Source organism: Chiloscyllium plagiosum, unplaced genomic scaffold (assembly GCF_037043375.1).
Source record: "Chiloscyllium plagiosum isolate Xiang-an unplaced genomic scaffold, Cpla_swu_hap1 HiC_scaffold_2, whole genome shotgun sequence".
NCBI classification, from domain to species: Eukaryota; Metazoa; Chordata; class Chondrichthyes; order Orectolobiformes; family Hemiscylliidae; genus Chiloscyllium; species Chiloscyllium plagiosum.
The window spans coordinates 59552831-59579563 of NW_028270140.1; the positions used below are offsets into that span (position 1 = coordinate 59552831).

The 26733-nt window shown below is 41.4% G+C and overlaps 1 protein-coding gene and 1 long non-coding RNA gene across 6 annotated transcripts in view; one reads left to right on the forward strand and one right to left on the reverse strand.

The window, feature by feature from the left end:
* Positions 1–26733, forward strand: part of ror2 (receptor tyrosine kinase-like orphan receptor 2) — a 403971-nt gene that overhangs the window by 309769 nt on the left and 67469 nt on the right. The window lies entirely within an intron of this gene.
* Positions 18030–26733, reverse strand: part of LOC148151903 (uncharacterized) — a 35574-nt gene continuing 26870 nt past the window's right edge. The window contains exon 3 of the long non-coding RNA XR_015760376.1: positions 18030–18043. This is a non-coding gene — a long non-coding RNA (uncharacterized LOC148151903). The remainder of the gene's footprint in view (positions 18044–26733) is intronic.

Consider the following 26733-nt stretch of genomic DNA (forward strand, 5'->3'; position numbering starts at 1 on the left):
GTTTACATTATCCAACTTAGCAATTTCATCTGATAGCTACTCTTTTCCTGATCCATAATCACTTTTCAGTGAATATGGAATACGATAACTATTCTCTAAATACCCTCCCACTGGGCCAGTCTCATTCTCCCAATATCAGGTCCAGTAAAATTTTGGTCACCACACTACCAGAATGATGGGGATGGTTTGGAGAGGCTACAAAATAGGTTTATCAGGATATTGCCTAGTATGGGGAATTTTAGCTTTGAAGAAAGATTGGATAAACTGGGCTTGTTTTCACTGGAATGCAGAAGGTTGAGGGGTGACCTAATAAGAAGTTTATAAAATTGTGAATGGCATGGATAAAAGGTGAAGGAGTTAACTACTCGGGGACAGAAGTTCAAGGTACGAGGGGTGAAGTTTAACAGTGATGTGTAAGGCAAAGTTTTCACAAAAAAGATGGTGAGTGCTTGAAACACATTCCCAAAGGAAGTGATGAAAGCAGACACAATAGCAGCATTCAAGAAGAATCTGGACAAACACATGAATAGGAAGGGAATAGAGGGATACAGATTCCGTAAGTGAAGACAGTTTTAGCATGAAAGGGCAAAATGTGTTGACACAGGCTTGGAGTGACAAAGGGTCTGTTCCTGTGCTGTATTATTCTTTGTTCTTTGTTCAGTATGGTCTCTTCCCTATTTGTTTATTGCTTCAAGAAAGGCTTTGAGATGCACCCAACAAATCCACCTCACTGTCCAAGCCCCTGGCACTAAGGAAGTCCCAGTCAATATAGGGGAAGTTAAAATCACCCACCACAGCAACTTTGTTCATAGAATCCCTGCAGTGTGGAAGCAGGCCATTCGGCCCATTGAGTCCACACTAACCCTCCTAAGAACATCCCACCCACACCTCTACCCTATCCTTGTAACCCTGCATTTCGGATGGCTGATTCACCTAGCCTGCATATCCCTGTGTACTATAGGCATTTTGGCATGGCCAATCCACCTAACCTGCACATCATTATTCTGAGAGAGGATTCTGGAGCACCCAGAGAAAACCCACACAGGCACCAGTCGGCTCAGTGGTTAGCACTGCTGCCTCACAGCGCCAGGAACCCAGGTTCAATTCCTGCCTCGGGCAACTGTCTGTGTGAAGTTTTCACTTTCTCCCTGTGTCTGCGTGGGTTTCCTCTGGGTGCTCCGGTTTCGTCCCACAATCCAAAAGATGTGTAGGTTAGGTGAATTAGCAATGCTAAATTGCCCATAGTGTTAGGCACATTTGTCAGGGGTAAATGTCAGATCGGGGTGGGTTACTCTTCGGAGGGTTGGTGTGGACTTATTGGGCCGAAGGGCCTGTTTCCATATTGTAGGGAATCGAATCTAATCCAATCAAAAAACACAGACAGTCGAGGATACAATCCAACCCAGGTCGTTGATACTGTGAGACTACAATTATAACCACTGAGCTACCCTGCCCCCCCATAATGTTGTTTTACATTTTTCCATAACCTGTCCACATATCTGTTCCTCTCTCTCCTGCTCAGTGTTTGGGTAATTCCATCAACCCTATGAAAGTGGTTGCATCCTTCCATTCTTGAGCTCGACCGACATGGCCTCGTTTGATGAGCCCTCTAAGGTGTCCTCTCTCAGTACAACAGTGATATTCTCCCTAATCAGTAATACAATTTCCCCACCTCTTTTACATCCTTCTCTGTCTCACCTGAAATGTCTAAATCTAAATCAGACTGGTAAGCTGCCAGTTGTTGCTCTTCAACCCAGTCTCTGTAATTGCTACAAGATCGTAGTCATATGTATTAATCCAAGCTGTAAGTTCATCTTCCTTACCTGTCATACTCCCTGTATGAAAACAAAGGACAAAAGGGTAAGTAGGGAGAGAATAGAGCAGCCTTTGTGTGGAGCCGCAGAAAATGGGGGAGATATTAAATAAGTATTTTGTATCGGTATTTACTGTGGAAAAGGATATGGAAGATGTAGACTGTAGGGAAATAGATGGTGACATCTTGCAAAATGTCCAGATTACAGAGGAGGAAGTGCTGGATGTCTTGAAATGGATAAAGGTGGATAAATCCCCAGGATCTGATCAGGTGTACCCGAGAACTCTGTGGGAAGCTAGAGAAGTGATTGCTGGGCCTCTTACTGTGAGATATTTGTATCATCGATAGTCACAGGTGAGGTGCCGGAAGACTGGAGGTGGGCAAACGTGGTGCCACTGTTTATGAAGGGTAGTAAGGACAAGCCCAGGGAACTATAGACCAGTGAACCTGACCTCGGTGGTTGGCAAGATGTTGGAGGGAATCCTGAGGGACAGGATGTACATGTATTTGGAAAGGCAAGGACTGATTAGGGATAGTCAACATGGCTTTGTGCATGGGAAATCATATCTCACAAACTTGATTGAGTTTTTTGAAGAAGTAACAAAGAGGATTGATGAGGGCAGAGCGGTAGATGTGATCTATATAGACTTCAGTAAGGTGTTCGATACGGTTCCCCATGGGAGACTGATTAGCAAGGTTAGATCTCATGGAATACAGGGAGAACTAGCCATTTGATAACAGAACTGGCTCAAAGGTAGAAGACAGAGGGTGGTGTTGGAGGGTTGTTATTCAGACTGGAGTCTTGTGACCAGTGGGGTGCCACAAGGATCGGTGCTGGGTCCTCCACTTTTTGTCATTTACGTAAATGATTTGGATGCGTAAGAGGTACAGTTATTAAGTTTGCAGATAACACCAAAATTGGAGGTGTAGTGGACAGCGAAGAGGGTTACCTCAGATTACAACAGGATCTTGACCAGATGGGCCAATGGGCTGAGAAGTGGCAGATGGAGTTTAATTCAGATAAATGCGAAGTGCTGCACTTTGGGAAAGCAAATCTTAGCAGGACTTTTACACTTAATGGTAAGATCCTAGGGAGTGTTGGTGAACAAAGAGACTTTGGGAGTGCAGGTTTATCGCTCCTTGAAAGTGGGGTTGCAGAAAGGATAGTGAAGAAGGTGTTTGGTATGCTTTCTTTTATTGGTCAGAGTATTGAGTACAGGAGTTGGGAGGTCATGTTGCGGCTGTGCAGGATATTGGTTATGCCACTGTTGGAATATTGCGTGCAACTCTGGTCTCCTTCCTATTGGAAAGATGTTGTGAGACTTGAAAGGGTTCAGAAAATATTTACAAGGATGTTGCCAGGGTTGGAGGATTTGAGCTACAGGGAGAGGCTGTACAGGCTGGGGCTATTTTCCCTGGAGCGTCGGAGGCTGAGGGGTGACCTTGTAGAGGTTTACAAAATTATTAAGTGCATGGATAGGATAAGTAGGCAAAGTCTTTTCCCTGGGGTGGGGGAGTCCAGAACTAGAGGGCATAGGTTTAGGGTGAGAGGGGAAAGATATAAAAAAGACCTAAGGGGCAACTTTTTCACGCAGAGGGTGTTACGGATAAGGAATGAGCTGCCAGAGGAAGTGGTGCAGGCTGGTACAATTGCAACATTTAAAAGGCATCTGGATGGGTATATGAATAGGAAGGGTTTGGAGGGATATGAGCTGGGTGCTGGCAGGTGGGTTGGGATTTCTGTTCGGCATGGACGGGTTGGACCAAAGGGTCTGTCTCCATGCTGTACATCTCTATGACTCTATAAGACGTTATTCCTCCAGTTTGCACAGTGATTTACTGGAGCATTGAATTATGCCGAGGACAAGTGGGCATGCGAGCAGGACACTGTGGTAAAATGACCGACATGTCGGGGTCATGCTTGTGTACAGACCAGAGGTGTTTTGCTAAGTGGTCCACAGTCTGCATTTGATTAGTCCAGTGTGGAGTGCAGTGAATACAATACACAAAAATGGAGGAGTTTCAGATGAAATGCTGTTTCACCTGGAAAGACTGCTTAGACCCCTGGATGGTGAGCAGGGAGGAGGTGAAGGGGTAGGTGTTGCATCTTCTATGGTTAAATGGGACAGTGCCTTGGGAAGGGGAGGAGGTGGTTGGTGTTAGCGGTTGAAGAATGGACTACGGTGTCCTGGAATGAACGATCCATGCAAACAGAAACAGTGAGGGGAAGGTATGTTTGATGGTGGCATACTGCAGGAGTTGTCTGAAATGGCAGAGAATGATCCTATGAATGGGGAGGCTGGTGGGATGAAAAGTGAGGACAAGGGACACACAACCATGCTGTTGTGAGTGATGAGAAGAGGCAAGGGTGGAAGCATGGGTGGTACAGTTGAGGGCACTGTGGTTGGGAAACCACAGTTAAGGAAGAAAAAAAGCCATGTCAGCAGTGCTTTTTTTGGAACATTAGATTCCCTACAGTGTGGAAACAGGCCCTTCGGCCCAACCAGTCCACACCGACCCTCCGAAGAGTAACCCACCCAGACCCATCTCACTCTGACTAACGCACCTAACACTATGGGCAATTTAACATGGCCAATTCACCTGACCTGCATATCTTTGGATTGTGGGAGGAAACCGGAGCACCCGGAGGGGTGCCTACGCAGACACGGGGAGAATGTGCAAACACCACACAGACAGTCGCCCAAGGCTGGAATTGAACCTGGGACCCTGGTGCTATGAGGCCGCAGTGCTAACCACTGAGCCACCGTGCCACCCCCATCTGAACAGATATGATGTAGGTGAAAGAGCTAGGAGAATGTGATGGAATCCTTGCAGGACGTGGGGTTAGAAGAGCTGTAGTAAAGATAGTTATGGGAGTCAGTGGTTTGCAGTGGCTGGCAGTGGACAGTTTACTCCCCGAAGGAGAGATCAAGGAAAGGAAAGGAAATTGACAGAGATGGATGGATGTGAAAGTTTTAGAGGGGTGGAAATTAGAGGTAAAGTGAACAAATTTGCTCCAACATTGTGATTAATCTGTAGCTGATAGACAAGACAGAAAAGAGCATAAACACTGGCATGGACTAGTTGAGTTTAATGGCTTGTTTCTGTGCTGTATGTTCTATGATAAACAGAAAGAAGGACCATTTAATTCAGCATTCCTTTGCCAACCAGCTCTTTAATCCAACTTCTCTGCTTTTTCTGCATGACTATGCATTTTCCCCTCCAGTATTTATCCAGTTCTCTGTTGATGATCACAATAGTATTAGGTTTATATATTAAATTTTAAACAAGATTTAAAACTAGTTTCTTGAATATTGCAATTATGTGGCTAACCTATTGAAAATCATGTGAATATGGATGACAAATTTGTTAAGGTTAGGCCAGCCAAACTGGAATATGTTATGCCAATTTATCATTGAAGTGAGATGCTAGTTATGTTGATCAATGTAAAATCAATTTAAAATTCTGAAATTGGCAAATAAGATTAGATTACTGACAGTGCGGACACAGGCCCTTCAGCCCAACAAGTCCACACCGACCCTCTGAAGAGAAATCCACCCCCATATATTTACCGCTGACTAATCCACCTAACACTACAATTTAGCATGGCCAATTCACCTAACGTGCACATCTTTGGACTGTGGGAGGAAACCCACACAGACACAGGGAAAATGTGAAAACTCCACACAGACAGTTGCCTGAGGTGGGAATTGAACCCAGGTCTCTGGCGCTGTGAGGCAGCAGTGCTAACCACTGAGCCACCTTAATTTAACTTATTGTTAATATTCCAGCCTTGGGTTAAGAACGTCTATAGCGTACAAGCAGGCAGGGAAAGATTTAAGTTATAAATTTTGTGAAATAAGAGGTTCAGCTGAGCATGACTTATAACAGCTAACAACTTACAGTTAAAAATGGGGTGCTGCAGGCAAGGGTAATGGGTTAACAAGGTGGAAGAGCAGTCACTATGTAGAACCATTTAACAAAATGAGGTGAGAAGTATTCATTATGCGAAGTTACATATTCATTGTGTAACAGCAGATGGCTTAATCTTTAATGTTTACACTCACTATGTATGTTGCCTTATCTGGATGCTCCTCCCTGTAAAATGATGATATAATTCATTGAGAAACTGCTGTTCCAGAGAAGACCGTGAACTCATGTCTCTGTGCACACGGGCGATCGTTCTCTCTCCTTCCAGGGCCCGGAATAAAGATGAAGGAGGTAAAATACACTGTGTCTCAGAGTATTTTGCTTTGACTGAGGAAGGAGCGGGCCGACAATATTGGCATAGTTGGCAGGATCCAAACAAATAGTTACAATCAGATGGTGTCAGTGGCTGTCCGGAACATTGGTGTCTCGAGACGGACAGAACCACAAGGTAAGATTTTAAATTTTGGTCCCACTCGACATTTCCTGTGTGCCAGAGATGGTCCCCTTGCTCGATTGCTCTCTATTCTACATACTCCTTGAATGGTAATTAGTTCAGTCGAGAGACACAGTTTCGCAAGCGCACTGGCAGCAGAGGTTCAAGTCCTCTGCGCTGCATAGGGGTGGGGTGGGTGGAGGGGGGGGCCGTGATTTGAGATTCAAGTCATCTGTGCAGTACTCTGGTTCAAGTCCCCTGGGGTGAGTTTGGTTGAGGTTCGAGTCCCCTGCGTGGTACTGGGGTTCAAGACTGCTGGGATGGATTTGGTTCAGGTTTGAGTCGTCCGCACAGTACTGGGATTAGAGTCCCCTGGGGTTTGTGTGATTGAGGTTTGAGTCCCCTGGGGTGGGTTTGGTCCAGGTTCGAGTCCTCTGTGCTGCATTGGGGTTGGGACTGTGATTTGAGATTCGAGTCCACTGTGTGGTACTGGGATTCAAGTCCCCTGGAGTGGGTTTGGTTGAGGTTCAAGTCCCCTGGGGTTCGAGTCTACTGGGTGTGTTGATTTGAGGTTCAAGTCCTCAGCATTGTGCTGAGGGTTGAGCTTTCTGTGTTTAAGTGAACTTCGAGCTCTCCGTGTTTGAGGTTCAAGCTTTCTGTGTATAAGTGAGCTTCGAGCTCTCTGTGTTTCAGTGGGATTCGGGTTCTCTGTGTTTAAGTGGGGTTCGAGCCCCCAGGAGGGTAAAATGAGAAGGGGGTTAAAGTCCCCTAGGGGTGAAATTTGAGGCTCTGCGAGTCATTGTTCTGGGGGAAGAGTGTGCCTTGGATTGCGGCACCATGTGGTCCTCTGCGAGGGCTTTCTCTTTTTATAATTGCTGTGAGAGGATGCAAAAAAAAGAGAAAACGCTGAACTTAAGGTTCTACTAATACTTGATTTGAAAAAGGAAAGACTCAATCTAAATTGTGCCATGCTGAGAGTGTTTGATGTTTAAAATTTTGGTTTGTTAAAATCCTGGTTCAGAAAATCCTTTTAAGTAACTGTTTTGCCTTATTTGAATTAAGATCTCAATTCAGTGTGTTATGTGGGCTATGTAATGGAGCAGATATTGTTTTTACTTTGAAATTGTACAGCATTGTGTCATTTTAAATTTTTCAACTTGTAACCTTAAAGCAAATTGATGAGTGCCTTGAGCCCCTGATCTTTTTGAAATTCGACAATGCCTGTTTTCAAAAAACCGTTGGGCCAGTGGTCATTCTTTAGCCAGATGAGAATATTGTATTATAATAAATTTGCTGCTGTTTTTAATGTGAAATGTTCACAAAAAGAAGAGTGCATTTTAAGTTTGATGTTTTGTTAAGATTTTAGAGAATATTAGAACTTGAAGCTGAGCTGTTTCAGTTCTGTTAATTATTGTTAAGACTTCATTGGCTCCTTTCATATTGCAAATTCAAAGAATGTTGATCTCTACCAAAGTTGCCATGTAATTCCGACTGTTTTATTTGGGAAGTTTCATTTGGAGAACATATTTTAATATAGTCCGCATTTGTTTCCAATGATTATTTGAGATTTAAATCTGAACTGAATCTGCCTGTTCAATTGCTAAAGCACAGCAAGCATTTTGCTTTTTTCTTGCTGTTCCAGACTTTTGAAATACTTTTTCTGATGCTTTCACATTAGCCAAGTATTAACTTGTTAAAGGAAAATAATTTTTGAATAATCTGAATGGGGTTCCCCAAGAGTTTGATTTTAGGACCATTTATTGTTGTTTATTATTGACTGAAATGTTTAGGCAGTACAATTTAGAAGTTTATGGATTGTATGAGAGTTGATAATGTCATAAATAATAAACAGAGTAACAGACTTCAAGTATTCAACGAATGCTGAAATAGGCAGAAACAATTTAATGTAGTTAAATGTATGACTGTCTTCATACTGATAGCTACCTTGACAAGAATGAGAGAGGAAATGTGATGATATCTTTCAGCAGCCAACATCGTCTCTAGACTTTCTCCATTCACTGGTAAAGCCTGCCTTTGGACTACCACCTACCCCTCCACAGCCTGATCCAGAGGATTCAATTAGCTCCTCAGTCATGAGCACAAAAAGTGAAGAAGTTAATAATGTTGAAGAGGACGTCGGTACGCATTTTGTCCGTGGCCTTCCTATGGACAGTAAACTACGTGAGCTTTACCTTGTCTTTCAATCACCTAAGTGATATGAAGGTTCACTGATCGAGCTGTCATCACGACAGTCAGTTGGCTTTGATACACTTAACAGTGGAGCAGGAGCAGACACAGCAAAGAATGCGGCGTTCACCAAGCCTGTTGCTGCAGTTGCACTGCACACTTAGATGCACTGGTATCCTCCATCTGAAGCATCTCCGGAAGGATGGAAGTCTCGTCCGTTTTATGAAGCATTTAACTTTCCTTATCCAAGAAATCAGATTTCTCCAAGGAGTGATGCAAAAGGACAGACTGGATTTTGTTTTAAGGTTGGACTTTACTGAAGGAGCTTTTGGAAAACTGGCTCAATTTCATCTGACTTGGAGGGGATGGAGTGGTCACTAAGGACTTTGGATTTAAGAACTTTACTGGTGAATTTCTTTTCCACATGGAAGGATTCTTCAAACTCTAATTACTGTAACAGACTAGTAATTTTGTTGTTGTAGTCATTATATGCTGTGTGTCAACTTGCTGAAATATTGGCTGTCAGAGTCTTACAAAAGCTGGTGGTTATCATGAAATGATAAAAGGAGGGAACGAGAATGTGTATAGGGTATAAGCAGGCAGGGAAAGAGTTAAGTTCTGAGTTTTGTGAAATGAGGTTCAGTTGAGCATGTCTCAGATCAGATAACAATTTGCCATTAACAATGGGGTGCTGCAGGCAAGGGTAATGGGTTAACAAGGTGGAAAAGAAGTCATTATGTAAAACCATTCAATATGTGAGGTCAGTTTAACAAAGTGAAAAGTATTCATTATATGAAGTTACATGTTCATTGTGTAACAACAGATGGCTTAATCTTTAGTATTAACATTCGCTGATTTTAACAGTCACCCAATCAATATGTATGTTGCCTTATCTGAATGCTCCTCCCTATAAACTGATTATATAATTCATTGAGCAACTGCTGTTCCAGAGAAGACCATGAACTCATGTGCACATGGGCAGTCATTCTCTCTCCCTCCAGGGCCCGGAATAAAGATGAAGGATATAAAACTACACTGTGTCTCGGGTTGTTTTGCTTCGAATGAGGGGGGGAAGCAGGATGACAGGGTGACTCTCTGTGGAGTTTACACATTCTCCCCCATGTCTGCATAGTTTCATCCAGGTGCTCTAGTTTTCTCCCATACTATAAACATATGCAGGTTAGTTGGATTGGCCATACTAAATTTGCACAGGGTGACCAGCATGGTGCTAGATGTATTAGCTATGATAAATACGGGGTTGTGGGGATAGAGTGAAGGGATGGGATGCTCTTCAGAGGCTGGGTACAAACTCAGTGAGCCAAATGGTCTCTATCTGCACTGTAGGGATACTATGATTTTTGTGTCTCTACATACTTTCAAAGGTTACATTATTTATAACTTCTAGGTACTCTGTGTTATTTTAAATCATCAGGAAATATATATTGAATAAGGATTTGTTTTGTTACTGCTATGATTTCAGCACTGTTCCATTTTCTTTGTGTATGCTCCTTGAGAAATTGAGTCTATTGAATTGGATTCGTTGTCGGTCTGTTGGCCGAGCTGATAGGTTTGTTGGCTGACATTTTGTTCCCTTTCTAGGTGATATCACCATTGCTGTGTTGCCTCCTGTGAAGCACTGCTGTAGTATTCTGCTCTAAATTGATGTTGTTCTGTTTGAGCAGTTTCCTGTCGGTGCCGGTTCCGATTTTTCCATTGCAACTGTTTGTATATTGGGTCCACGTCCATGTATTTGTTGATGGAGTCTGAGAATGAGTACAGTGCTACCAGGAATTCCCTTGCTGGTCTATGTTTAGGCTGGCCTAGTATCATTGTGTTGTCCCAGTCAAATTCATGGTTCTTATTGTCCACATGTATGGATATCAGGGAGAGTTGGTCGTGTCACTTAGTCGCTAATTGGTGTTCATGGACATGGGTCATGAGCTGTCTGCCTGTTAGTCCTACATAATGCCTAGTCCAATCATTGCATGTGATTTTGTAAATTACATTTGTCCTGCAAAAAGTGAGTATCGGATCCTTTATAGTGGTGAGCTGCTGTCTGAATGTGGCTGTTGGTTTGTGTGCTGTCAAGATTCCTAGTGGTTGGAACAGTCTAATTGTCAGTTCTTAAATGTTTTTAATGAATGAGAGAGTAGCCAATGTATTGGGGCCTGTCTTGTCGTCTTGGTGCTGTTTGTCTGCCAGGCATCTGAATTGTTACAGATTTGTTTCATGGGTCTGGGATCTTCTGATCCAATGTTGTTGGATCTCTTGAGTGTATATACTTGGGACAGTAGATTTTGAGTCATTCCAGGGCAATAGTCAAGACATTAGGCCACTGTCCAGTTGGATCCTTGGCAAATGGTAAAATGTGAACAATTTTAGAATCCAATATTGGCATTATTTTTCTGTGTACTTTTAAAGGAAATTGAAAACTTTTTTTGTGTAGATGCAGAGGTTTGGATAACTGGAGAAGTATTTTAGAGAGGATCAATAAGTTATGGAGTCTATGCATAATAAATTGATTGTTCATTGGGGAAAAATGGAAATGGTTAAATGAAAAACTGACATTGTCTGAATTAAATCCAATTAAAATTCTGCTTCTTTGTCTTTTTGTAAATAGGATGTAAACAAATCAGAAATGTGAATTTCTAGGTCTAACATTCCAATAAGCTTCGAAAATGCAAGATGATTTTCAGCATATCTTTTATTTCTCTGACTGAACTTTTGAAAATATTATTTCACGATGAGTTGTAGCACAAGCACATACTTCCTTCTGATCTAAACCACGGTGGCTCAGTGGTTAGCACTGCTGATTCACAGCGCCAGGGACCCAGGTTAAATTTGAGCCTCAGGCGACTGTCTGTGTGGAATTTTAACGTTCTCCCTGTGTCTGTGTGTGTTTTCTCCAAGTGTTCCGGTTTCTTACTACAGTCCAAAGATGTGCAGGTTAGATGGATTGGCCATTCTGAATTGCCCATAGTGTCCAGGGATGTGTAGGTTAGGTGGATTCATCATGGGAAATTCAGGGTTACATGGATAGAGTAAGTGATAAGTCTGGGTGGGATGCTCTTTGTAAAGTCAGTGTGGGCTTGTTGGGCCAAATGACCTGTTTCCACACTGTAGAGATTCAATGATATGACTCTAAGTGCCGACTCTTTATTATCATGTCCAAGTAAGTTACTCAGTTGGAAACAGATGTCAGTTTCAGTCTCATCCAAACTTGTATGTCATTTACCAAGTGTTGAACATGGAATTTTTCAAATTGGTGTGGAATGTTCATAGTTGGTGTTACTGAGTGCCTTAAAATGTGATATATTTATTCAGTTGTGAAATTAATTTTCAGCTTTTACATTCCATACAGCCTGTAATTTAAACCATTTTGCATCTTTAAAGTATAATGGTTTTCATATGTAAGTCATAAATAAGCATACAGTCCAGGCTTTGCACATTTTTGTGTAATTCATGATAGCTTGCCTGGGTGAGAGTCAAACTATAGAGATTTTTCTTCCTGCTCCACTTCAGTTTACATCTAAGTTTTTGCAAGTATTCTGAGTGATCCCAGGCTCACCCTGGAATGTCACCAGTAATTCCTATTAGGCACATTGAGACCTCTATTTCTTCTGGAGTTCTATCACAGAAGAATCAAATGGAAAAGCATCCCAGACGATTGATAATTTTTAGGATAGTCTCTGCTTCCTGAGAAATTGCATTTATTTTGGCATGATTTAAATTCCTGATTCTTCCTGTCAAATGAGTCCACCGCTATTCTTGAGATTATATTGACCTTGTGGTTGGATGTCTCTGCTGTATGTCATATAGAATGGGCTCCCATCCCTATTAAATTAAGAACCTACCTACAAATTTGAATGCGGGTTTGGATGTCAAAGTTCTGGGCTGCGTGTATGATATTATAGTAGGACTTTTATTCATGAGTTTTATGGGGAAGGAAACTCGTTATTTATTTTATATGGAATTGTGTCATATAGCATGGAAATAGACACTTTAGTCCAACTAGTTGATGCCAACCATCTTCCCAAACTAAATTAGTCCAACCTGCCTGTATTTGGCCTATATCCCTCCAAACCTTTCTTATTGGTGTGCAGATCCAAATGTAATAGAGTCACTACAGCACGGAAACAGGCCCTTTGGCCCAAACTGGTCCATGCTGACCAAAATATCCACCCATGCTAACCTGATTTCCATGCACTTGGCCCATATCCTTCTAATCCTTTCCTATCCAAGCATTTGTCCAAATTCCTTTTAAATGTTGTTAAAGTACCCGCCTCAACCACTTCCGCTGGCAGCTCATTCCATATGTGTACCACCCTCTACGTAAAAAAAAAGTTGCATGTCAGGTTCCTTTTTATTCTTTCTGCCCCCCCTCAAGCTTAAACTGATACCCTCTAGTCCTCAATTCTGCAATCCTGGGGGGAAATAAACTGCGTTCATGTCCCTATCCATGCCTCTCATGATCTTGTATACCTCTACCATTCTCCGCATAAAAATGTTGCCCTTAGTGTCCTTGTTAAAATTTTTCTCCTCCCACCTTAAAAATATGCCCCCTAGTTTTGAACTCCCCACCTTGGCGAAAAGACCTTTGCTATTCGCCTTATATATGTCGCTCATGATTTTATTAACCTCTATAAGGTCACCCCTCAACCCCTTACACACCCGTGAAAAACCGTCCCAGCTACTCAGACCCTCCGTTCCCATCAACATCCTGGTAATTTTTTTCTGAACCCTCTTCAGTTCAATAATATCCATCCTATAACAGGGCAACCAGAACTGCACACAACAATCCAGAAGAGCCTCAGCAACATCCTGTACAATGTCAACATAATGTCCCAATTCCTGTCCTCAAAGGTCTGAGCCATGAAGGCAAGTGTGCTAAACATTTAATATTTGATAGATAGATTCCTTCTTCCTCCATCATTCAAAAACATTTCTCCTCAATGTGACTCATGATTTGCTTGAATGACTGATATTGTAACCTTAAGCAATGTGCAAAGTTGTAAAGTGTGCAGGAGCTCCATTGCTCATTATGTTTGCACTGCTGTTTATTCTGAGTACATGTTTGCTAAAATTCTATGTCCTTTTTTTTAGTTAAAATGTATTACATGAATGGTTTGCAATTAAATCCACACATCCTTTAACTAACTGGTAGAGATGTAAAAAGATTTCTGCAGGCATAACCACAAACCTTTAATGAGCTTGAGCTTCATTAAAACAATGCAAGGAATAGGAACGTTGCATAACACAATGTTTCATGTAAAATAGACAATTTTCTCTTTTATTTTACATAATTCTGATAATTTATTTAGCAAACAATAGATGACTTCTTTGGCATTTGATTAAAGATTATGAAATACTTCATAGATAATAGAGCTAAGGGAACAGACAGATGAACCAGTGTGGAAAGTATCAGTTTGAATAACAAAATGAATCATATCCATGGATTATAGAACTGAGGGTAAGAACGTTTGATTGCTGAAATTATTTTTGTTGAACGTTAGCTCTTCAGTGTGAGAAATTAATTTCACGTAATATTTCTCCATTGTAGAATCATAGAATTTTACAGTACTGAAGGAGGCTATTCAACATGTCATGTCTGTACCTGGAAGAGTTAGTCCCGCTCTCCAGCCCTATTCTGTAGCCCTCAAACTTCATCACTTTCATCGCTATATTTACAGATTTCACCATCGTCATTTGTAGAAGTATTTTATGATTAATGCAAATGGAACCAATAAATGCAACAAAAAGTTTTGATGCTAGTGCTATGTATTCAGGTTCTAATTTATGCTGACAACATGTATTTGACCCTTTAGCCCTGGGCACAGATTCAGACATGCTGTAATATGCATCGATGAGCATGTGAATGTTTTGTCCTATGCTTCATGTTTAAGAGGAATCTGAAGCACTAATGTACTAACCAAAAAGATTAATCTCTGCTTAATCATTAATGTTGATCTCAGGAACCAAACTCATGCCAATCCAGAAGTGCAAATGTGACAGCGATGTAATGCAGTCATGATTTCAGAGGTCATAGTTTGTGTGATTAGAATGTTTAGGCAATATAGTATGATTATTGAGTTGAAATTGGAAGCAATCAGATTTGGAGCATTTGTTGATATTAAAATCTGTGCAGTAGTCAAATCATGAAGGTTCAGTTTTCCTGGTTGCTGATCATAAATGGTTTCAACTCTGATACAATAAATCTCACTGCAAGAAAAACATGTGTAATGCAAGTCGCTGGTGTGCCCTTTTGTATTATTCCAGTATATTTTAGTTTTAAGATAGTACAAAGTGATCAATAAAATTAGAAAGCAATCTTGTCAATGGTACTATTCTAGTCCATGTGATCGACAAGAGATTCCCCAAGTAGGTATTCTACTCCAGCTTCAAAACAGCAGGCAAGCCCAGGTGGACAGATACCCTCAAGGCCTCACTGGTGAAGTGCAGCATTCCCACAGACGTTTGGGAAGGCATCAAGCACCTTGAGGCTCGCTAGTGGGGAAAAATGGAAGCCAGGCAAAAATAGTAAAAATAACACACTGCCACACCAATGCCCCACCCACTCCTTCCTGTGACCACCACCTGCCCAAATTAAGAGCCTGCGATAGCTGCATCGATCTCTACAGTCACCTATGGACTCACTCTGAGAATGAAACAGAATCATCCTTGTCTGCCACGGGCCACCACTGATGAGTTTAATTTTTTGGAAAAAACTGAATTTTTCACCAATAATTAATTTCTGAAATGCTTTTAATTGCAGTCTTTTTGAGCTATTATCTAAGTTACCTTTTGTATAAATTAAAGTCTTTTAAAAACAAATTATCTCAAGATAAAGTTGACTTTTATCATTTAAAAGTGGCCTAGTACTTTCTGTCTGGCTGTTCAACTTCTTACCCAAGCATTCACTGACTAACAGGCAGACATTTCAATTCCATGACCAAGCTATGAACTGATATTTCAGTGAGGATGTCATGCTTTATAATCATTCCTTTACAAACAGGAATGTTCTCACAAGCAGAGCATTGGCTGTGTTTTAATTTGTGTTGATCTTTTAGGCTCTATCCACCAAAATAATAATTTGAGAAAAACATTTATGTAGTTGTAAAAAATAAAAATGGAATTGATGCATTCAAGGATGGAATTAGAGGAGGCTAGTGACAAAGGTTTTGAGAAAGATGAGCTGTTACTTCAGATGAGGCAAAAAATTGAGATATTGCATATTATTTCACTTCCATCAAATGGAAAATTTGGCACAAATTATAAATATTGATTTTAATCAAACTTTTGCATATTTTATGCAGAGCAGTAAATATCTGTTTTGCAACTGCATTTTTATCTTTTTTTATACTGTCATTTCATTTGTAGATACAGAAAGCCTATATATCTATCCAATATTATTTTCATTGTTGAATTCCCATTTGCAACATTTGGTACTTTTGGGCAAAATGTGTGTCATGTTCATTTCAGCAGGCGGTAGGCCTTATCAGGGGTCATTAATGACTGGTAGAGAAGCCACTCAAAAGATTGAAAATATATCTTTCTGTGCATATTTGTATGGTGAGGATGAGTTACTTATCATTCAATAATAAAACAATAGCTCCTGTTATTATTCAAACTGTACCTCATTTAACATTCAGCTTTCTTTAAAACTGGCACTTATTGTTATTAAAAATAGAAGCCTGGGATATATTTCTGATTTTGGAGAAATTGGTTTTATTAAGGAACATTATTCTATTTTGTAACTGTGATATGATATTTCAATTCTATGACCAAAGTATGAATTCATCTTCTAGTGAGGATGTCATGTTTCACAATCATTAGATGACAGACAGGACTGCCACATTTATCATGCATATCACTGTAAAATATACTTGAACTCCCTCTCCTAAATAGTCCTAATTCACTTTCTTCCTCATTTTTCCTTCTTTCCCTATTTTGAGATACTAGTGCTGCATTGAAATTAGTTTAGTACCTTCGGACCTAATGATCAAAGAAAAGAATCTGATTGATTTGAGATCTCTGCACTATTGGTGACAAAGTGACTGAAAAAGCATATCATCAGTAAACTGTTTTGATCTTTGCAGAGACCAAAAGGTGTTTTAAAAAAAATTAACATTGAATAAACATTACTTGTATATTTAAACCTCACACCATATTTATGTGCAGCATATTATTCCCAAACTGACCACTAACAATAGAATCAAGCTGATAATTTTACCTGGACAAATCTTTGTCTCCATAGGTTAATTACCCAGAGGGTAAGGTTACACCACCATCCTTCCTGGTAGTCAGCTGAGAAAATTTTATACATTGCAACTCGTGATGCAGGTTGCTTTCATGTCCCATTTTCTCCCTGTCTCCAGGAATGCATGGAAATAAAAGGCTGTAAAAAGTAAGAACAGCTGCCTCAGAGTGTCTCTGTGAGAAGAAACAAATGTTCTGTACTTTGTTTTCAGTGTCAATTTGGATCTAAACCAGTCAGGGAGAAAGAAAGCAAAACTTTTCTTTTAATGGATAGAATTAAACAACTAGTCAGTCTTACAGCTCCTTCTATAGACTGGTTCCCACTGTTCACTTTTTAGGTATTTTTTAATCAATCTGTTCAGAGATGTTGTGACACAACTCTGGAGCAGGTGGGACTTGAACCCAAGCCTGCTGGCTCAGAGATATCACTGTGCTACAAGAACCCTTACTGTTCTTTTTTTCTCTTCTAATCAACCTGGGCAGAGATGTTATTATACACCCTTCAGGGTCTGCTTTATTTTCCTTTATATCCCCAAATCACCTGTGGTTATATTTTTTATTATTATCATTATTATTATCATAGACGCCCTACTGCATGGACAGGCCTTTGGTCCAACAAGTCCACACCGATCCCCATACAGTAACCCACCCAAACCCATTCCCCTACCATATTACTCTACAATTACCCCTGAGTAATGCACCTAACCTGCACATCCCTGACCACTACAGGCAATTTAGCATTGCCAATTCACCTAACCTGCACATCTTTGGTCTGTGGGAGTAAATTGGAGCACCTGGAAGAATCCCACACAGATACAGGGAAAATGTGCAAACTCCACACAGACTGGATTCCCGAGGCTGGAATTGAACCTGGGTCCCTGGTGCTGTGAGGCAGCGTTGCTAACCACTGATCCACAGATCATTTGTGGTTTACAAATGTATACATTATAAATATCAAAGTCTGACCGTGTCTCAGGTGCATCATTTTTTCCTAAATTTTGTTCATAAATTTAAGAAAATTTCTGAATCTTTTTCAAATGTATAATTGTAGAATATTTAGCTTTGAGAACACTTCTAGAATCATAAAATCCCTACAGTGCAGATAGAAACAATTCAGCCCAAGTCTGCACTAACCCTCCAAAGAGCATCCTATCCAGACCTAGACCCCGTATCCCCACATTTGCCATTGCTAATCCATCAAGCCTGCACATTTCTGAACACCACAGGGCAATTTAACATGGTCAATATACTTAACATATACATCTTCAGACTGTGGGAAGAAACCAGAGCACCCAGTGGAAATACACGCAGAGCAGAGAGAATGTGCAAACTCACCATAGTCACTCGAGGCTGGAATTGAACCCCAGTCCATGCCAGGTAGCAATGCTAACCACTGAGCCACCGTGCTCCCGAGCATCAAGCTTCTAGTGTTAAGCAAAAGTACCAAGTCATACCTTGCTTTTATCATGGTAAAGCCACAATCCATCTACTTCATTTCCGATTGTACATAAGGTTTAGCTTCACAAAATATCAGTAAACAATCACATCCCAATACTTTGCCATTGATTTTTGTCATTAATTTCCAAAGTAATTCCAGTTACAATGTTCCTTCTGAAAAGAGTTCTGAGTTTAAAACCATCAGCTTTAGGCAACCATTCTCTGCTGTCAATATGAATTCAGATCCTAGTTTGTCAGAGATAGAAACGAAGCCCCTTTCTCTTTTTATTAAGTTTACTGAATACAGCTTACAGCTCGTTTCACACACCAATCCCTTCAGTTCCTCCTTTATGGGTATTTTCTAATCAGCTTGTTCAGAAATATCTTTTTATACCTCTAGTGCAGGCTGGACTTGAACCTAGGTCTCTTGGCTCAGAGATAGGAACACTACCACTTTGTCATAATAGCCCCAGCACATTTATATTTACTCAGTCAGTCAATAATTAGGGAGGATATTCCTGGGAAGTTATTGGGGGCAACTGAGAAATAAGAACAGAATGATTACCTTATTGGGATTGTATTATAAACCCCCTAATAGTCAGCGGGAATTTGAGAAACCAGTTTGTAACGAGATTTCAGTTTCTTAAACTGTAACAATAATGGGGCGATTTTAACTTTCCAAACTTAGACTAGGGCTGCCGTAGTGTTAAGGGTTCAGATGGAGAGGAATTTCTTAAGTGTGTACAAGAAAATATTCTGATTCAGTATGTGGATATTCCTCCTAGAGAAGGTGCAAACCTTGATCTACTCTTGGGAAATAAGGGAGGGCAGGTGACTGAGGTGTCAGTGGGGAGCACTCTGGGTCCAGTGGCCTTAATTTTGTTAGTTTTAAAATACTGATGGAAAAGGATAGACCGTATCTAAAAGTTAAAGTTCTAAATTGGAGGAAGGCTAATTTTGAAGGTATTAGGCAAGAACGTAGGGTGGCATGGTGGCTCAGTGGTTAGCACTGCTGCCTCACAGCACTAGAGTCCCAGGTTCGATTCCAACCTCGGGCGACTGTGTGGAGTTTGCACATTCTTCCATGTCTGTGTGGGTTTCCTCGGTGCTCTGGTTTCCTCCCACAATCCAAAGATGTGCAGGTCAGGTGAATTGGCCATGCTAAGTTGCCCATGACGTTCGATGCTTTAGTCAGAGGGAAACAGGTCTAGGTGGATTACTCTTCAGAGGGTTGGTGTGGACTTGTTGGGCTGAAGGGCCTGTTTGCACACTGCAGGGAATCTAATGTAAACTTTCAAAAACTGATTGGAAGTAGATTTTCATGACTAACAAGGATGGCTGGAAAATGGGAAGCCTTCAAAAATGAGATAATGAGTGTCCAGAGACAGTATGTTGAAAGGAAAGGCTGATAGGTGTAGGGAATGCTGGAGGACTACAGAAATTGAGGTTTTGGTTAAGAAAAAGGAGGAAGCATATGTCAGGTTTAGACAGGATCGATCAAGTGAATCCTTAGTTGAGTATAAAGGTGATAGGAGAATACTTAAGAGGGAAATCAGGAGAGCAGAAAGGGGACATGAGATAGCTTTGGCAAATACTGTTAAGGAGAATCCAAAGGGTGTTAATACATACATTAAGGACAAAGGGTAATTAGGGAGAGAAGAGGTCCTCTCAAAGATCAGCAAGTCAGCCTGTGTGTGGAGCTGCAGGAGATGGGGAAGATACTAAACCAGTATTTTGCATCAGTGTTTATTGTGGAAAAGGACATGGAAGATATAGAATGTAGGGAAATAGATAGTGACATCTTGAAAAATGTTCAGATTACAGAGGTGGTGATGCTGGATGTCTTGAAATGCATAAAAGTGGATAAATCCCCAGGACCTGATCAGGTGTACCCGAGAACTCTGTGGGAAGTGATTCCTGGTCCCCTTGCTGAGTTATTTGTATCATCGATAGTCACAGGTGAGGTGCCAGATGACTGGAGGTTGACTAACGTGGTGCCATTATTTAAGAAAGCTGGTAAGGAAAAGCCAGGGCACTATAAATCGGTGAGCCTGCCTTTAGTGGTGGGCAAGTTATTGGAGGAACTCCTGAGGGACAGGTTACATGTATTGGGAAAGGCAAGGACTGATCAGGGATTGTCAGCATGGCTTTGTGTGTGAGAAATCATATCTACAAACTTGATTGAGTTTTTTGAAGATGTAATAAAGAGGATTGATAAGGGCAGAGCAGTGGACGTGATCTATGTGGACGTCAGTAAGGCATTTGACAAGGTTTCTCATAAGACACTGTTTAGCAAGGTTAGGTCTCATTGAATACAGGGAGAACTAGCCATTTAGATACAGAACAGGCTCAAAAGTAGAAGAGGGTAAAAGTGGTGGAGGGTTGCTTTTCAGACTGGAGGCCTGCTTTTCAGACTGGAGGCCTGCCACAAGGATCAGTCCACTACTTTTTGACATTTATATAAAAGATTTGGATGTGAATGTAAGAGGTATAGTTGGTAAGTTTGCTGATGACACCAAAATTGGAGGTGCAGAGGACGGCAAAGAAGCTTACCTCAGATTACAATGGGATCTTGATCAGCTAATGGGCTGAAGATTGGCAGATGGAATTTAATTTACATGTGAGATGTTGCATTTTGGAAAAGCAAATCAGAGCAGGATGTATACACTTAATGGCAAGGTCCTAGGGAGTGTTGCTGAACAAAGAGACCTTGGAGTGCAGCTTCATAGCTCCTTGAAAGTAGAGTCGCAGCTAGATAGGATAGTGAAGAAGGCACTTGGTATGCTTTCCTTTATTGGTCAGAGTATTGAATACAGGATTTGGAAGATCATGTTGCAACTGTACAGGACATTAGTTAGGCCACTTTTGGAGTATTGCATGCAATTCTGGTCGTCTTCCTATTGGAAGGATGTTGTGAAACTTGAAAGAGCTCAGAGGAGATTTACAAGGACGTTGCTAGGGTTGGAGGATTTTAGCTATAGGGAGAGGTTGAATAGGCTGGGGCAGTTTTCCTGGGTCCCTGGAGCATTGGAGGCTGAGGGATGACCTTAAAAAGGTTTATAAAATCATGAAGGGCATGGAAAGGATAAACGGACAAGGTCTTTTCCCTTGGGTGTGTGAGTTCAGAACTGGAGGGCATAGGTTCAGGGTAAAAGTGGAAAGATATAAAAGGGACCTAAGTGGCAACCTTTTCATGCAGAGGGTGGTGCATGTATGGAGCTGCCTGAGGAAGTGGTAGAGCATTTAAAAGGCATCTGGATGGGTATATGAATAGGAAGCATTTCGAGGAGTATGGGCAATGTGCTGGCAAATGGGACTAGATTATGTTCGGATATCTGGTCAACATGAGCTAGTTGAACTGAAGGGTCTGTTTCCATGCTGTACATCTCCATGACTGTATGACTCTGATTAATCACTTAAATCCAATCCAAATGGTTGCCTGCCCCTTCAACACTCCATCATATTCCACGGTCAACATCTCTGTCTGCGGCTTGCTGCAGTGATCCAGTGAAACTCAGCACAAGCTGGAAGAAGAATTCCTCATTTTCTGCTTGGGAACCTTGCAAACTTCTGGACTCCGTGTCAACTTCAAAAGTTTTAGGGCTTTAATATCATCTCCCTTACCCTCACCCCAACTGCACACACCAGGCCTTGTCATCTCATGGTCTTTTACCTCAGCCAACCCATTGTCATCCAAAATGTAACTCAGTTTCTTTCTGCGAATGCTGCCAGACCTGCTGAGCTTTTCCAGCAATTTTTATTTTCTTTGTTGTACTTGCATCCAATAACCTGCTGCACATCTGTTGTATTAACAATTCAGTGTTATAAATGATTTTCAGTAGCATCTGACCTCAGTACTCTGGCCTGTCTAACCAGGTCAGTACAGTTTATTACCAGGCAAAATGAACAGATTAAAGGACAAGTCCATTTAGTGATTTTACCTTAAAGAGACAATCAAAAACATTATTTAAAACATCACATGTTTGATATCACTTTCAACATTGAGTGATAGCTACTAGTTTGTTTCATTATGAATTTCTGGTAAGCATATACTTATCTTTTAGACTTAATTGTATTGGAATAGATAAGCCCTGAGGAATGATTATATGTGGCAGGTGTCCTGATTCTGCATAAAGCCGAGAGGAAATTAATCAGGTGAATGGGTATGAACTGAGGTTAGTTATTTAAGCTTTATACGGATGGTATGTTATAATAACTGCATATGACTTCTTGGCTGTTGGTTCTCTAAATTACTTCAAGTAGAAGTGTTATTGCCATGATGAGTCATAAAATTTTACAGCACAGAAATAAATTTGACCAATTATGCCAACTCTCTGAAGAAATTCCAAAAATGGCTGCATATTGTAATTAAGTGTCTGAGTAAGTGAGTGGCTGAGGTACCAACCCTAATGCCAGTCACTGATTCATTACACCAGAAATTAATCAGCTGCTTTCACTTCAAAGACATTTCTGGTTTAAAATAAAACAGGCATTTGAATGGCTTTACAAAAATTTCTGGCATTGCAGCTATTAGTTCCTTTTGGATATCAATAAACATTTATATTGACTACATCATCATGTGTTATAGAGTCATAGAGATGTACAGCATGGAAACAGACCCTTCGTTCCAATCTGTCCATGCCGACCAGATATCCCAACGCAATCTAGTCCCACCTGCCAGCACCCGGCCCATGTCCCTCCAAACCCTTCCTATTCATATACCCATCCAAATGCCTTTAAATGTTGCAATTGTACCAGCCTCCACCAATTCCTCTGGCAGCTCATTCCATACACGTACCATCCTCTGCGTGAAAAAGTTGCCCCTTAGGTCTCTTTTATATCTTTCCCCTCTCACCCTAAACCTATGCCCTCTAGTTCTGGACTCCCCGATCCCAGGCAAAAGACTTTGTCTACTTATCCTATCCATGCCCCTCATAATTTTGTAAACCTCTATAAGGTCACCCCTCAGCCTCCGATGCTCCAGGGAAAACAGCCCCAGCCTGTTCAGCCTCTCCCTGTAGCTCAGATCCTCCAACCCTGGCAACATCCTTGTACATCTTTTCTGAACACTTTCAAGTTTCACAACAGCTTTCCGATAGGAAGGAGACCAGAATTGCACACAATATTCCAACAGTGGCCTAACCAATGTCCTGTACAGTTGCAACATGACCTCCCAACTCCTGTACTCAATATTCTGACCAATAAAGGAAAGCATACCAAAGGCATTCTTCACTATCCTATCTACCTGCGACTCCACTTTCAAGGAGCTATGAACGTGCACTCCAAGGTCTCTTTGTTCAACAACACTCCATAGGATCTTACCAGTCTGAAAAACAACCCTCCACCACCACCCTCTGTCTTGTACCTTTGAGCCAGTTCTGTATCCAAATGGCTAGTTCTCCATGTATTCCATGAGATCTAACCTTGCTAATCAATCTCCCAAGGGGAACCTTGTCGAACACTTTACTGAAGTCCATATAGATCACATCTACTGCTCTGCCCTCATCAATCTTCTTTGTTACTTCTTCAAAAAACTCAATCAAGTTTGTGAGACATGATTTCCCACGCACAAAGCTATGTTGACTATCCCTAATCAGTCCTTGCCTTTCCAAATACATGTACATCCTGTCCCTTAGGATTCCCTCCAACAACTTGCCCACCACTAACCTCAGGCTCACCAGTCTACAGTTCCCTGGCTTGTCTTTACTGCCCTTCTTAAACAGTGGCACCACGTTTGCCAACCTCCAGTCTTCCGGCACCTCACCTGTGACTATCGATAATACAAATATCTTAGCAAGAGGCCCAGCAATCTCCAGCTTCCCACAGAGTTCTTGGGTACACCTGATCAGATCTTGGGGATTTATCCACCCTTAACCGTTTCAAGACATCCAGCACTTCCTCCTCTGTAATCTTGACATTTTGCAAGATGTCACCATCTATTTCCCTACAGTCTATATCTTCCATATCCTTTTCCACAGTAAATACTGATGCAAAATATTCATTTAGTATCTCCCCCATTTTCTGTGGCTCCACACAAAGGCCGCCTTGCTGATCTTTGATGGTGGGGGGTACCTGCTAGAGATGGTATAAACCTTGACCTAGTCTTGGGAAATAAGGCAGGGCAGGTGACTGAGGTGTCAGTGGGGGAGCACTTTGGGGCCAGCGACCATAATTCTATTCATTTTAAAATAGTGATGGAAAAGGATAGACCAGATCTAAAAGTTGAAGTTCTAAATTGGAGAAAGGCCAATTTTGACGGTATTAGGCAAGAACTTTCGAAAGCTGATTGGAGGCAGATGTTCGCAGATAAAGTGACGGCTGGAAAATGGGAAGCCTTCCGAAATGAGATAACAAGAATCCAGAGAAAGTATATTCCTGTCAGGGTGAAAGGGAAGGCTGGTAGGTATAGGGAATGCTGGATGACTAAAGAAATTGAGGGTTTGGTTAAGAAAAAGAAGGAAGTATATGTCAGGTATGCTTCCTTTTTAACACCGTCAAAATTGGCCTTTCTCCAATTTAGAACTTTAACTATTAGATCTGGTCCATCCTTTTCCATCACTATTTTAAAACGAATAGAATTATGGTCGCTGGCCCCAAAGTGCTCCCCCACTGACACCTCAGTCACCTGCCCTGCCTTATTTCCCAAGAGTAGGTCAAGGTTTGCACCTTCTGTAGTAGGCACATCCACATACTGAATCAGAAAATTGTCTTGTACGCACTTAACAAATTCCTCTCCATCTAAACCTTTAACACTATGGCAGTCCCAGTCTATGTTTGGAAAGTTAAAATCCCCTATCATAACCACCCTATTATTCTTACAGATAGCTGAGATCTCCTTACAAGATTGTTTCTCAATTTCCCTCTGACTATTAGGGGCTCTATAATACAGTCCCAATAAGGTGATCATCCCTTTCTTATTTCTCAGTTCCACCCAAATAACTTCCCTGGATGTATTTCCGGAATATCCTCCCTCAGTACAGCTGTAATTCTATCCCTTATCAAAAATGCCAATCCCTTCCTCTCTTGCCTCCCTTTCTATCCTTCCTGTAGCATTTGTATCCTGGAACATTAAGCTGCCAGTCCTGCCCATCCCTGAGCCATGTTTCCGTAATTGCCATGATATCCCAGTCCCATGTTCCTAACCATGCCCTGAGTTCATCTGCCTTCCCTGTTAGGCCCCTTGCCTTGAAATAAATGCAGTTTAATTTATTAGTTCTACCTTGTCCCTGCCTGCCCTGACTGTTTGACTCGCTTCTGTTCTCAACTGTACCAATCTCAGATTGATCTCTTTCCTCATTATCTCCCTGGGTCCAACCCCCCCACCTTACTAGTTTAAATCCTCCCGAGCAGTTCTAGCAAATTTCCCTGCCAGTATATTAGTCCCCTTCCAATTTAAGTGCCCTCTGTCCTTCATGTACAGGTCACTTCTACCCCAAAAGAGATTCCAATGATCCAAAAATGTTAATCCTTCTCCCATACACCAGCTCCTCAGCCATGCATTCATCTGCTCTATCGTCCTATTCCTGCCCTCACTAGCTTGTAGCACTGGGAGTAATCCTGATATTACTACCCTTGAGGACCTCCTTTTTAAATTTCTGCCTAACTCTCTGTAATCTCCCTTCAGAAACTCAACCATTTCCCTTCCTATATCATTGGTTCCAATGTGGACAATGACCTCTTGCTGGCCCCGCTCCCCCGTGAGAACATTCTGCACCCTCTCTGAGATATCCTTGATCCTGGCACCAGGGAAACAACACACCATTCTGCTTTTTCTCTGCTGGCCACAGAAACGTCTGTCTGTACCTTAGGCTACAGAATTTCCTAACACAATTGATCTCTTGGAAGCCAACGTACCCCTCATTGCATTAGAGCCAGTTCTCAATACCAGAAACTTGGCAGTTCGTGCTACGTTCCCCTGAGAATCCATCACCCCCTACATTTTCCAAAACAGCAATTCATAAAGACTCCTTCCCTCTCTTACCCTTCCTGGAGTTAACCCATCGATGTGACTGTATCTGAGACTTTCCCCCCTTCCTATAACTGCCATCCATCACATACTGTTGCTGTCGCAAATTCCTCATTGCTTCTATCTGTCTCTCTAACCGATCCACTCGATCTGATAAGATTCGCATCCAACAGCGTTTATGGCAGATATAATCCGCAGTAACCTTAAACTCTCTTTAAACTCCCACATCTGACAAGTACATATCACTGAAAGGCCATTTTTGCTCCTTCACAATCTACAGACCCAGAAAATAACACCGTCTTATTCCTCTACAAAACACTGCACCAGGTTAAGTTAATAGCTATGGCTTATATTTCAAGTTTAATCAAGAGACTTATCTCCAAAAACATATAATCAAGAAAGAACCCACTGTACTCATTAATACAGCCTTTCTCTTGGACAGACTTAAAATAACAGTTAACTTATCTGATTCTGTGCTGTGAACTTCACCCAATAGAGCCTCCAAGATTAGTTGTGAATTTCACTGTTTGTTAATTTTTCCAGATGCACTCCATGTCCAGTGACTTTTGAATTTAAAACAGCAAAGGCAGTAACTGTGCAGGTTTTTTCTCTCTCTGTCTCTGTCTCTCTCTCTCCTGCACTGTCCTCACCATGTGCTTCCTTTGTCTGTTCTTCTCCCTTTTTAAACTGCTGTTGGTTTGCCTTTTTTTT